Source organism: Canis lupus, chromosome 16 (genome assembly GCF_003254725.2).
Source record: "Canis lupus dingo isolate Sandy chromosome 16, ASM325472v2, whole genome shotgun sequence".
Lineage (NCBI taxonomy): Eukaryota > Metazoa > Chordata > Mammalia > Carnivora > Canidae > Canis > Canis lupus.
In genome coordinates, this window is record NC_064258.1 from 6,914,328 (window position 1) to 6,928,168 (window position 13,841).

Sequence of the window (13,841 nt, forward strand, 5' to 3'; positions counted from 1 at the left end):
TTGTGATTTAGTTCTAATTTCAAGGCATTATGGTCTGAGAATATGCAGGGGACGATCCCAATCTTTTGGTATCGGTTCAGACCCGATTTGTGACCCAATATGTGGTCTATTCTGGAGAAAGTTCCATGTGCACTTGAGAAGAATGTGTATTCAGTTGAGTTTGGATGTAAAGTTCTGTAGATATCTGTGAAATCCATCTGGTCCAGTGTATCATTTAAAGCTCTCGTTTCTTTGGAGATGTTGTGCTTAGAAGACCTATCGAGTATAGAAAGAGCTAGATTGAAGTCACCAAGTATAAGTGTATTATTATCTAAGTATTTCTTCACTTTGGTTAATAATTGATTTATATATTTGGCAGCTCCCACATTCGGGGCATATATATTGAGGATTGTTAAGTCCTCTTGTTGAATAGATTCTTTAAGTATGATATAGTGTCCCTCTTCTTCTCTCACTACAGTTTTTGGAGTAAATTTTAGTTTATCTGATATAAGGATGGCTACCCCTGCTTTCTTTTGAGGACCATTCGAATGGTAAATGGTTCTCCAACCTTTTATTTTCAGGCTGTAGGTGTCCTTCTGTCTAAAATGAGTCTCTTGTAGACAGCAAATAGATGGGTCCTGCTTTTTTATCCAGTCTGAAACCCTGCGCCTTTTGATGGGGTCATTAAGCCCGTTCACATTCAGAGTTACTATTGAGAGATATGAATTTAGTGTCATCATGATAACTATTCAGTCCTTGTTTTTGTGAAATGTTCCACTGAACTTCTTCTTAAAGGGGAATTTTAAGAGTCCCCCTTAAAATTTCTTGCAACGAGCTCAATTCTTGAGGACCTGTTTTGCTCTGCTTCTTATCAATTCACTAACAGGACACCTGCCAAATATAGCCAGAGCGACTTCATGCTCACAAGATCTCTTGCTTCCCACGTTTGGGGTGAGATAGCAGCAAGCAGAAGCACCTCACACCCGTGATTGACCTTTCTCTATGGCTAGATGATGTCTGCTCCGCGGTGCAGAGGATACATTGAGAGGACACATTGACACGCATTCAGATGCGTCAGGGACTGTGGAAAGGTAGCAGCCTCCAGGGTAAGTGCACAGTGGTCTGTTTGTGTTTGTTTTTGTTTTTGAGACATCCATTCCATGGGGAATATCTTCTTGTGAAGAGTGGCTGTCATTCCTTAAGTAATAAAGACAAGGAAGCTCAGAAACTGTATCCTGTTGCCCATAGTCCCATGCTTAGAAGGAAGCCCATACCGACTTCCATGCTCTGCTGTTGTGATCTTCAAATTCTTAATAACATTTGAACCAGGGGCTCTGTAAACCATGTAGCTGGTGCTGGGTACGTGATTTTGTGTTTCGTATCTGATGCCACCTCCAGGTGTGCTGGTTTCCCTTTAGCACGACCATATGTCTGGGCCCTTTGTGAATCAGTTTCTTTGGGGCCCAGGAGAGGACACAGAACCCAAAGCTGGAACTCAAGGGGAGCCTGATATTATAGCCACAATGTCAAGCCTTGAGTTGGGGCCTGGCAGGCCCAGAAGTGGGCTTCACATCTGTGCCTGGGACTTTGCTGGTCTAGGAGACAGAAGACCATACCATCCAGGGCAATGGTGGCAGGTGAGGCCAGAACAAAAGGGGTATTTTCCAGTTCAAGGCTCATGTTCTGAGGGCTCGACACTGGGTCCAGGGAACCCTTCTCCCAACATGGAATGATTGCTCAATGATGTCACCATTGCTTATGGTCTGCTCAGCTTCAGCACACAGTGTGTGAACATGAAGCCCAACTTTGTATGCATCTGATAGGAACACAAAATAATTTCCTTGGAGATGATGACTTTTTGTCAAAACTTCATTATAAAATAATTTGAATGAATGGGTTCAGGAGAAAATAAGTGAAATAAAATGAGTAAATAAATTTCGTTTTAAGATTTTATTTATTCATGAGATACACACACACACACACACAGAGAGAGAGAGAGAGAGAGAGAGAGAGAGAGAGAAAGGCAGAGACACAGGCAGAGGGAGAAGCAGGCTCCATGCAGGAGCCTGATGTGGGACTCGATCCCAGGTCTCCAGGATCACTCTCTGAGCTGAAGGTGGCGCTAAACGACTGAGCCACCCAGGTTGCCCGAGTAGATAAATTTTATAGAAACAGCTTCAAGCATCTCAAAAGAGCTTTTGATGACCATTTTATCAAACCATCTATCTATAGATAGAATTGTCCCTAACATGGATCATGTATTTCATGTGATTTCAAGCTCCCTTTAACTATAGAACTTTCTAGAAGCACCGCCTTCTCTTAAATATATTTAGATGTGTACTAAAGAGAAATTGTTTTAATGGGCAGAGACTTTATTATTTTTTTAAAGATTTTATTTATTAATTTGAGAGAGATAAAGAGAGCACTAGCTAGTGAGGGGAGAGGCAGAGGGAGAGGGAAAGAAAGAAGCAGATGCCTGGTTGAGCAAGGAGCCCGATGTGGGGCTTGAACTCAGGACTCTAGGATCATGACCTGAGCCAAAAGCAGCCAAAAAACTATTGATAGGATCATTTAAAGTGTGTAATTCTTATGGTATATCATTAAAATGTTAATAAAGTTGATGTTAAAATGCCTAAGAAGGGATGTTACATGCTCTGGTTAATCTCCTAAGATTCATTGGGCATAAATATTTCCATTTCTGTGATAGCTGTAGGAGTGTAAAATGTGTCCATACCTACCTTTGTTCATAGGAAATGGTGGAAAAAACTATCAGACATTATCAAAAGGAATCATAATATCCAGATTCTTATTATGTGCTAGGTAGGTACTTTATGCTTATTAAATTTTTACACAGCCCTTAGAGTTGGTATGATGGCTGATTTTTACGTGTTAATTTGACCAGGCCACAGATATGTGGCTAAACATCATTCTGGGTGCTCCTGAGGGGGTGTTTTTGGGTGCGATTAACATTTAAATAGGTAGATTTTAACATTAGGTGAGAATAACATTTTAATCAATAAAGTAAAGCAGGGGGCAGCCCCGGTGGTGCAGCGGTTTAGCACCGCCTGCAGCTCAGGTCATGATCCTGGGGACCCTGGATCGAATCCCATGTCAGGCTCCCTGCATGGAGCCTGCTTCTCCCTCTGCCTGTGCCTCTGCCCCTCTCTCTCTCTCTCTCTCTGTGTCTCTATAAATAAATAAATAAAATCTTTTTTAAAATTTTTAAAAAATAAAGCATGTTGCCTTCCATAATGCGGGTGGGCCTCATCGAATCAGTTGAAGACCTGAATAGAACCAAAAGATGGATTCCGCCCCAGGTAAGAGAGAACTGTCCAGCTGATGGCCTTTGAACTTGAACATGGGCTCTCCCTGGATCTCCAGCACCACCAGCCCAGCTTACAGATATTGGACTTATTGGCCTCCACAACTATGCGAATTGATTCTCTAAAATAAATAAATTATGTGTGTGTGTGTGTGTGTGTGTGTGTGTAATCTGTTTTGCTTCTCCGGTGTACTCCAAGCGATACCGATGGATATTTACGCTCATTTTATATGTGAAAATTCTTAGCCCATCATGTCAAGTAACTGATCTCAGGTCTTGACTAACTGGTTGTGTTGGAACTGGAGCCAGAGCCAGATCTATACGGTACCTAGTTGGGAGTCTTTCTCCACCCCACTTTCTCCCACATAAACTGATCTCTGCAACAATTTCATTAGAGCCAGGCAGGCTAGGACGTGGAGCAACATTCTGGTTTTGAGGGTGGGCGTCTCCATGGACATGCACGATAGCATAGAGATGTAAACACAGTGCTCAAGAGTCCGTTAGACCGGCTTTGAACCCCGTTTCTGCATCCGACCAGCTATTTGATTTGGTCAAGTTCTCTAACTTCAGGGCAAATCCCCTCATCTTTAAAATGAGAGCAGAAACCGTATTTGTCTCTTAGACTTTTTTTTTTTCTTCTGATAATTAATGGAAATTTTGCAAGTAAAGGACTTTTATTTGGCCTGTGGTAAGTTGTCAATACATGATAGTGTTATTTTCTTCCGTGAGTCTCTACCCGCAGCAGGGCTGAACCGTGTCTGTTCATTAACATATTCAGCACTTGCAGTTTTGTGAGTCACCTGCTCTCATGGGACAGATGGGTCCAATAGAAATCGTCAAATATTTAAGCTAAATATTATACGTTTACTACAGCAGATCTTAAAACTCTCAAAGACAAGAACTGTACTGAATTGCACTTTCTATTTTATGCGATACAGTATTTTATACAGAGGAAGGGACCCAAAACCAGAGAGTAAAAGAGACTAGGAAATAATAATGAGTATCCATGGTTCTTTCCCTCACCATAGATTGCAGCATATGCAGGAACCCAGAATTTTTTCCTTGCAAACATCCCATTCCCTTTGACATGCAGCTGGAAGAACACAGCTCGAAGAACACTGCCCTTTTCTCTCTTTATTTATTGATTGATTGATTGATTTTTGTTGTTGTTGTTGTTACAGTGGAGGATCAATGGCTATTCTTCACCTTGAAGTCATATTCCTTGAAGCTGTCAGGGAAGAGGTTATGATAATCACATATGGTGCGTGATCTTTCCTGCTCTGCTAATCTGGACTGGAGAAGGGAAACCAGATGAGGGGATGACAGTTTGATGTGGGGGGGGGGGGGGAACACAGGTGTCATGGGACAGAACTGTTCCTTGCTCTGCTGGTTATGAAATATGAGACCGGGGAAAGCTGCTTCCCCTCATGTATGTAAACAGGTAAAATAATACTTCTCTTGCATGATTTCTGTGAGCATTAGGACATGCCACACACGAAGGCCGCAGGAGGAGCATCTGGGAGAGGCCGTCTGCTTTACCTGGGCCCGGGCCACTGTGGTTGGCACCGCCACCCTCGCCATCACTTCCTGAGCTGGAGGGGTGGAAGGTTTTTGTGCAGAAGCCTGCCGATCGTGCAGGGCTGTGCCAAGCTGCTGGCACAGAGATATAGGGCTGAGTCTCCTGGCTCCAGGGAGTTCATCTCCAGCTGGGAGCTGTAGTTACTGAACTGCTGCACTGAGAATCTTGCCGGGATGTCTCCTTTGTCTCTCTCTTCCCTATTGTAATACTGAATGAGAAACCGGGGACCCTGGCCCAGGGCCTGTTGGTACCAGTACACAGATAGGTGTCCAGAGATAAGGGAACATCTCAGGGTCACTGTCTGTCCTCTTGCTTTGATCATGTGTCTTGGAGTTTGGATGACCTCAGACTCCACGGGGCCTGCTGGGGAGGAGAGAGAAAGGAGCTGAGGGTAGAGCATGGGAGGAAGCCTCCAGCAGCAGCCATCACCAGCAAGCCTGTATCGCAGGGGTGGCAAATGCGTATCAGGCTTTCTCACAGCGCCTGCAACTCACCGGCTCCCAGGAGACAAAGGGCCACACAGCAGAGAAGCCTGGAGCCCATGGCAGCCCTGGGAAGCTGATAGCCTCCCCGCTCGGGGCTGGGGTCTGCTGGGGTGAGCAGTTTCAGGTGCTGAACCTCCCATTTCCCTGATAGGACTACTTGCCTATGATGTCACCACTGTGTCTGCGGGCTACCTTCTGGTCTAGTACCAAAGGCTACTTTGCCAGGACTCAGGATCCGCTACTCTCCGCGCTATTCCTTGTCCTGCCCAGTGCCTCCACAAGGGGTGAGTGCAAGGTGAGCATGTCCTAATATTCACCTAATATTTCCCTCTGCCTGCCCCTGCCTGACTCTAATTACCTGGCCCTTGGGGCTCCACTTCCCTTCCAGGCACAGAGAGTATCTCCTTGGTGCATTCTGAGGTTCAAGGCGTGTCCTCTTCTTGGCCAGCGAGGAGCCCGTGTTAGCTCCATGTGTCCCAAGACCCACTCAGTGAACTCAAACCGCCTGATGCAAGCAGGTAGCCAAGAATTCCTTTCCAATGTTCTCTCCTGGGCCACAGTCTCAAACCCTCTGTGGGGACACCTTGCCCTAATGTGGGGGCACAGTTCCTCCATGTGGCTGATGGCTCGCAGTCTCACGGATGCACACCTTCTATCTAAATCAAGGACAAACCCGCCGCCCCTCCCACATGCTTTCTCCTGCTTCCCCAGCCCGGCTGATTAAGGAGTAATCTTCAAATCCACCCTTAGCCTGCGAAGGCAAAAGATTATCTGAACCAACATTTTGATTATGAAGGAAATAATTGCTTCCCCATTGCAATTAGTATGCTATAATGAAAGAGGCAAGTCAGAATAATATGAGCCATAAAAATAAACACTCTGATGATCTCATGTGGATCCAGCCTGGAAACACTATATTCCATACGTCCCCCTGATTAACCAGATCCATGTGTTTCCAGATTTTGTATATAAATTAATAATTATCAAATTTTAAATAGCACATCTTATAAATAGGGTTTCTCTATTTTACCTATTTACTTTTGAACTTACAAAACCATAAATAAACCCTGTCAGCTATAGTCACTGTAGGTCCAGTTGGGCCTGACGTTCACAATCATTACACAGACGTACTGTGAGTCCTATGCTGTGACCCAATGCCTCTTCATAAAGTCCATCCAGAGAGAAGCTATTCCTATTTTGTGTGTCTCCACAAGAAAAACACACTCACATGCATACACATGCATACACACGTGCACACACATGTATGCACACAATTACCCTTTAATTGGCAAGGATGTCAAGGTTTTATTACCAAGCACAGCAATTTTTCTTTATCTCTTTCTCAGATTCATTTCCAAGAAGCACCCTTGATGATGGCAAGAGATGTTTCTAAGGATGTAGTGGTAGCTGGTGAAGGAAAATTCTTTACCAGATCATGATACCAGTAACTGTGACTGTAACATAATTTTCTGTTCCAAAAACAACATTAGCATATTTCAGCCGTAGATTCCATTAGGCTACTTTACAGTACTGGTCGTCAGTCCTGGCTATGAAAACAAAACTGCTCAGAATATTGCAGAAGTCGGAGGGAGAGCCAAGATTACCTTACATCCCAGGTAAGAGGAGATCCCTGTGAAGGAAAACATTTCGTGATTAATAATATTCCAAGGTCAAGGTTCTATGTGGATGGTCATTCATTCATTCATTTCACAATGTCAAAGAATATCAAGTATACACTTGGCTTTTCCTATGGAAATAGAGAGCAACATTGCTATTATGAACTTAATTGTGTCCCCCACCCCCAAATTCATACATTGAATGTGACTATAACCCGCAATGTGAGGGTATCTGGAGGTAGGATCTTTAGGGAGGCAGTTAGGCTAAATGAGGTAGTGAGTGTGGGAGCAAGAGGACTGATGTCCTAATGAAGAGGAAGAGACACCAGAAAACCCTTTCTCTGTCCTCACACAAGCACATAGCGAGAAAGCAATTGCCTGTAAGCCAGGAATAACAGAGCACTCCCCCAAATTAACCCGACGGCCCCTTGATCTTGGACTTCCAACCTGCAGGACTGTGAGAAAATACATATCTATTGTTTGAGCATTCCCAGTCTGTGGTATTTTGTTAGAGCAGCCTGAGCAGACTATTAATGTCATGGAATGTCTGGGTGAGAAGCAATGTATGAGCCAGTCCCTGAAAGATGACTGCTATCTGGCCATGTTTGGGCAGCAGAGAAGGGCCCAGAGAATAGCAGATGCAGATGCAGAGGATTTAAAAGAGCGATTTGGTCACAGAGAACGAGGCATCCAGATACTGCCAAGAAGTGACGTTCTGAAGCTAATAGCAGCTGGGCGATGACGTGTGGAAAGCTATTCCAGGGAAGCAGAACTGATCTTGGGGGGAACTGGAGAGCCTTTGCCTGTTTGTGATCAGGGGAGGCATGCCCGCCTCTGCGGGGGGACGGCAAGCCAGGGATGAGAAGTCCAGAAGGCAGGTCAGAATCAGCTCCAGGGTTCTCAGGGGACGTCTTGGTTCCCACGAGCCTGTCCTTGCCTGGGGCCCACACAGGGTGATGTGGTTGCTGTAAGGCCTCGCTTTGTATTTTCCGGGTATTGGAGACTCAGAGGAGTGAGAAAAGAGATTACATGACCAATAACATAGTTTTGTTTTGTTTTGTTTTTTTTAAGATTTTATTTATTTATTCATGAGAGACACAGAGAGACACAGGCAGAGGGAGAAGCAGGCTCCATGCAGGGAGCCCAACACGGGGCTCAATCCCGGGTCTCTGGGATCATGCCCTGGGCTGAAGACGGCCCCAAACCGCTGACCCACCCGGGCTGCCCAGTAACATAGTTTTTCATAATTTTGTAGCTCTATCTCTATTCTCAACCATCCATAATCGTATTTTCTCATCTAGACTTTCCCTAAAATCTCAATTTTTTTTTCTCCCTGTATTCTATAAAACAAATCTCTGGAACTCTACCTTTTAGCTACATATTTATCAAGCAATTCTGATCCCCAAATGAATTCTCCCTCCCGAAAACAGGGTGCCAGCTATGAAATTGCAAATTGCTCCTTTAGGCTTGCAGTATAGAGTGGCAGGCCAGGAAGGTAATTTTTTTTTTTTTTTCAGGAAGGTAATTTTGAAGTGAGCCTCTGGATGCAGCAGCAGCAGCAGCAGCCTCTGAAGGGAGCCTGCTGTCCTGTTGACCTTGAGTGGGAGAGGAGCCAGAGGCTGCCCTTGGCAGGACCCGAAACCCTTTCTCTTTCCCGCCTCCCAGGTCTGCAGCCCTGAGGCTGCTCCACGCTCGGGCAGGAAGGTGTGCGCACGGAGTGCTGGTGACCCTGCAGGGCTGCGCCCAGCTGTGGGCACAGAGACCACGGCCGAGTCCAGTGTCCAGGAAGTTCAGAGTGATAGTCACTGAACTGCTGCATTGAGGATTAATCCAAGGAAGTGGCCTTTTGCTCTCTGTAACTCATGGAAATAAGCTGGGGGCCCTGCCCCAGGGCCTGTTGGTATCAAGACACACTGGGCTGCCCAGAGATTGGAGAATGTCTCGGTGTCACTTGCTGTCCTCCTGCTTGGATCAGGTGTCTTGGTGTTTGGGTGACTCCAGCCTTCACTGGGCCTGGGAGAGAAGAACACAGGGGTTGGGGAAAGAACATGGGACAGATCCTGACAGTGCCACGGATTCGGGTGCCATCAGGCTTAGAACAGAGATGTCCCCGCCTGTTTCAAGGACATACTTGCTCCCAGGAGACAGAGGTCCACACAGCAGGGGAGACTGTAGCCCATGGCAGGTAGGGGAGCACTGGCCAAGTTCCTTCCTGCTCAGGGGTCTGGTCCTGTGAGAGCTGAAGACCTGGGCATCCCTTCTCTGGAGTTGAGGCAAAAATGTCACTGCTCTGCTGTCACTGTCTTTCCTGGTTCCCATGAACCTGGCCTCTCTTGCCAGCTCCCTGGCTAGCCTGATGCAGGAGCCCTGTTTTGTCCTGCAAAACCTTTTATGTAACTGCAGGGAGCAGGGCTGGATGGACGGTCCAGGCTGCCTAGGTTTAGGCCACATGCCTGTGTGCACAGCTTCTGTGCGTTTCCTTCCAGGTGTTCCTCTCCCTGTCCCTGTCCCTGCCCGGAGCATGCTGTGTGCCCCCTCCCAGGACCACCCTTCATTTCCCCTTGCAAGCTCTGAAAGACTCCCTAATCCCAGACCTGAAGTTCTAGCACCCTAATGGGACAGCACCACCGCAAATTACTGTTTACAGCTTTAAGCCTTGGAGTGCATAAAAGCAGAAAACAAGGCTATTCTTTAACCCTCCAGGTCCCAGGTGGCTGGCTCCGGCCCCTTGTTCTGTCCTAGCAACTTTTGGAACTCAGCAGTTCCACAATGCCCCATGTGACATATTGGGCAGTAATCGAGATACTGCCTTTGCTGTGATCCGAAAGTCTTAGGGTGTATTTGAATTAGGGACTCTTTTACCCTTTGCCTACTGCACTATTTTTGCTTTCTTCCTCCACCCCCAGCAGATTAAAAAAAAAAAAAAAGACAAAAGGCAGCCCTAGCTGCATAGAAATAAAAATAAAGGTGACTGGAGGGATGGTTGTGCTTTGGAAAAAATTCTGAGTCAGTTTAGCCTGAGTTAGGGGGTGTTGCTTAAGGAGGAACCGTGACAGAGATTACAGGGAGAGACAGCCTTTCTTATCGCAGATGGACTCCCAGGGAGCTTTGGATGACTAATAATTAATTAACGGAAGTTGGTTTTGCTCTGATGATTCCAAACAGTTTGCTCAGGACAGATCAATCAGACAGGTCTATTTGCAAGGTGCCTGCTAATCAGCTCACCCCAAATAAGGAAAATAATACTGTTACCTTACTGCTAGAGAATTTCTTTCTTTCTTTCTTTTTTAAAAGATTTTATTTTTAAGTAGTTTCTACACCCAATGTGAGACTGGAACTCACACCCTGAAGGTCAAGAGTCTCTCACTCCACCAATTCAGCCAGCCAGGTGCCCCTAGAGAACTTGTTTCTTTTTCTTCTAACTTTTTAGAAACCTTCTTTTTGCTTCCATTCACTGATAATAGAATGCCCACTCCCCATATAGGAGAAAATGTGTGTATGTGATTAAATTGATCTAAGCTTTCTTCATGGTCCACGTAGGAAATAAAATATTCTTACCCTCTGTACAGAATGCTAGGAAGGAGAGGCCAGTCTGGATTAATGTGAAGTTTAAAAATAAATAAATAAACAGAGGAATTTGGGAAAACAGAATCTGAAGATTTGAATTCCTAAATCAGTTAATTTCCACCCAGTTGCTACTTCTGACTTTGTTTACTTCCAATGTAAATTTTTAAAAATATTTACATTTGACTTAAGAGCTATTAAATTTCGAATAGCACTATTTATAGGGTGAATATAGATATTCTAATATAATGTATCTCTTGACTTTCTAAATCCAAAGGCAAACAATCTCATCAAATACCACTGAGAAGAGAGCCCTGATACATTTGCATCTGACATTGACGGTCACCAGCTCTGGTGCCAATGAGCTATGATCAGTGACCCCTTTTAAAGATGCCACCCAGAGGAGGAAAATGCTACTCAGAGTGAATCTTCGTGGATATAAACCAGATAAAATTATCTCAAGCCCAGATGGCAATGTTCTTTAACTGAATACTTTTTATGAATTTGTGCATATGTAACTCATTAAAACCTTTTATAACAGCAGCTGATGTGTCTCACGGAGTTTCTGACGGTAGATAAGGAGAAACTTCTACAGAAATACATATAAATACAAACAGTATAAGTCACACTAGGAAAATATAATTTTTTTGCTTTAAGGAATTCCTGGAATTTTTTGATTCAATTAGATAAAATTTCTGGATTGCCAATCAATCCTTAATTATAAATACAACCAGAATATGTAAGATTGCTTTAGAAGTACCTGAGAACCTATGATAAATAGCTATTCTATTTCAGACAAGAGGAACCCAGCAGGTACTATAAAGATTGGTCCTCTATACTTTTAACATTGCAAAGCAGCAGCATCTCCTGTCTTTTCCCCGGGGGAACCTTATGAGGCAAGAAGCAAATATGAATACTAGAGATTAACCAAAAACTAAGAGAATATTCTGGAAGGACTGAGCCATTTTGGGTTGGACTCTAAAAGAAAGATATCCAACTGGCCAATGTACGTCCCCAGAATGGGAGTTGTTGGACCGTATGAACCAAGAGTTTAAAACAAGTATGACAAATAATGAAGATCTGCAATATAAACAAGAAAGTAAAAGATAAAAAGAAAAAAAAAATAAAAAAAAAAAAAAAAAAAAAAAAAAAAAAAAAAAAAAAAAAAAAAGAAAGTAAAAGATGTCAAGCACATAAGAATGCATAGGGCCAATTTATTGGAGATCTTAACAGTAACATACCTAGCATATTTTACATTGGCATTTCCAACTGTTTTATTATGGGGAAGAATATTCATGTCATCTGACCCTCTAAGAGAAGCCAACGCCTCATATAAACACTAGGAGTTTTCATCCAGTAGGAACTAATAAGAATTATTACTTTCCTAAAATAATGACTTATCCTCAGGGGCTTTTTTTCCTGCTTTCCTAAAAACAAGACTTCAGCTAATAAATTTGTAATCTAGGTAAGACCTGGGAAATTCTCTCTTCTGTAAAAACTAGTTGGAATTTCCTAGAGCTTTCAAAATTGTGGAAATCCCAAGTCCAGATTTCTGATCACTCCCATGGACGATTGTTTTCTCCTGGCCTTCTCTAACCCTAGCACTCCAACTGGCCATGAAGCAGAGACTTTTTTTACTCCTACAATAAGATCATGCACATCAGGGGATCCCTGGGTGGCTCAGCGGTTTAGTGCTTGCCTTTGGCCCAGGGTGTGATCCTGGAGACCCGGGATTGAGTCCCATGTTGGGCTCCTTGCATGGAGCCTGCTTCTCCCTCCTCCTGTGTCTTTGCCCCTCTCTCTCTCTCTCTATGTCTATCATGAATACATTTTTAAAAAATCTTTAAGAAAATCATGCACATCAATAATTACAAAGTTTCATAGAATCCACTGAAGATTTGAGGAAGTGCTGCAGAGGATTCATACAGTACAGAATGCAGATCTTCACCATTTCCCTCCCATCTTTAATCATGACAGCCCCTTCCAAGACTTTCCAGGGTCTCAGGTTCTTCTGCCTGCATTATATAGAACCATGCCCTTGGGGTTTTCCTTCTATTTCTAGCAGTTACATTAAAATAATCCCATCACGGGGTGCCTGAGTGGCTCGGTCAGCTGAGGTTGTGATCTCAGGGTCCTGGGATAGAGCTCCTGTGCTCTTGGGCTCCTTGCTCAGTGGGGAGTCTGCTTCTCCCTCTCCCTCTGCCTCTCCTCTGCTCATGCTCTCTCACTCTCTCTTTCTCTTAAATAAATAAATAAATAAATAAATAAATAAATAAAATATTTTGTAGAATATTCCCATTGACAGTATTCTGAGAATACTGAAATGGGGTGCAAGCTATTAGGACACTAAAATCTTAGTTTTTCTACATTCAAAATTATGGCTAACCAACCTTTCTTTCTTGAATGGAACTCATCTTTATTCAAAGATCGTCTTTTCTAAGTTTTAATTTACAGTGTTTTTTATTTTTATTGTGATTCAATGTGTATAACATAAAACTTAGCACTTTCAAGTCTACAGTGCAGGGGCATTAATTACATTCACATTCTGGTGACACCATCACCACCATCCCTGTCTAGAACCCTCTCTTCTTCCCCATCCAGAACTCTATATTCATCAAACACTACTTCTTCCCCCTCCCCTATCCAAGCCCAGGAACCACCCCATTGCCTGCCCATACTATTTTCCTCAGTGGCTGTACTATTTTATGGTCCTCTCAGCAGTGCAAATAAAGTCCCATATCTTCACCACCTCATCAACACTTCTTTTGTTTTCCCCTTCAATGTTTTACCCATGCTACGTGGTATGATGCTCTTGAATGTTTGAAGTGAATGGGAAGGCAGAGTGAGGTTCTCTTTTATTTTTACTGTGGTTGCTATTTTAAAAGTGCTACTTTTCAAAACTCAAATCTCAAGTCAACATTGGTCTCCAAAATGTTGGCAAGTAGTTACCATCTGTAAAATCTACTCGTTGAGAAACCGCTGTACTTGAAGACTAGTAGACAGTCTTCCTCACATGGACTGGATATTAGAAAACAAAATTCTAGCCTCAGTATCACTAGAGGTGGTAAGGACCAGGTGAATTGGATGATGACGTGGAGGCAAGTCTTTATGAAGTGAGCACAGGGCGTGCACTAACCCCTGACAACCTCACGGCTCGCCTGGAGGGTGCTTCCACAAGGGGTAAAGAGCACCAACTGAAATTCAACAAGAGGCCTGTTTAAAATTCACAGCTGGTGGGTGAGAGGGGGCCAGAAAGGACTCTTGCACTTTGTTCTGGTTAGAGCAGGGACCTCAGG

The 13,841-nt window shown here is 43.9% G+C and overlaps 1 long non-coding RNA gene and 1 gene segment (V, D, J or C); one reads left to right on the plus strand and one right to left on the minus strand.

Moving 5' to 3' along the window:
* Positions 1-13,841, minus strand: part of LOC112650920 (T cell receptor beta constant 1-like) — a 198,284-nt gene that overhangs the window by 168,589 nt on the left and 15,854 nt on the right.
* On the plus strand, positions 888-11,088 carry LOC118350973 (uncharacterized). 2 transcript variants are annotated; one of them, XR_004805679.1, is made up of 6 exons: positions 888-1,085; positions 4,483-4,562; positions 5,517-5,660; positions 5,754-5,883; positions 6,712-6,981; positions 10,823-11,088. It is a non-coding gene; the product is annotated as an uncharacterized LOC118350973 (long non-coding RNA). The 2 variants fall into 2 exon arrangements; XR_004805680.2 differs by lacking the exon at positions 4,483-4,562 and having other exon boundaries at positions 891-1,085.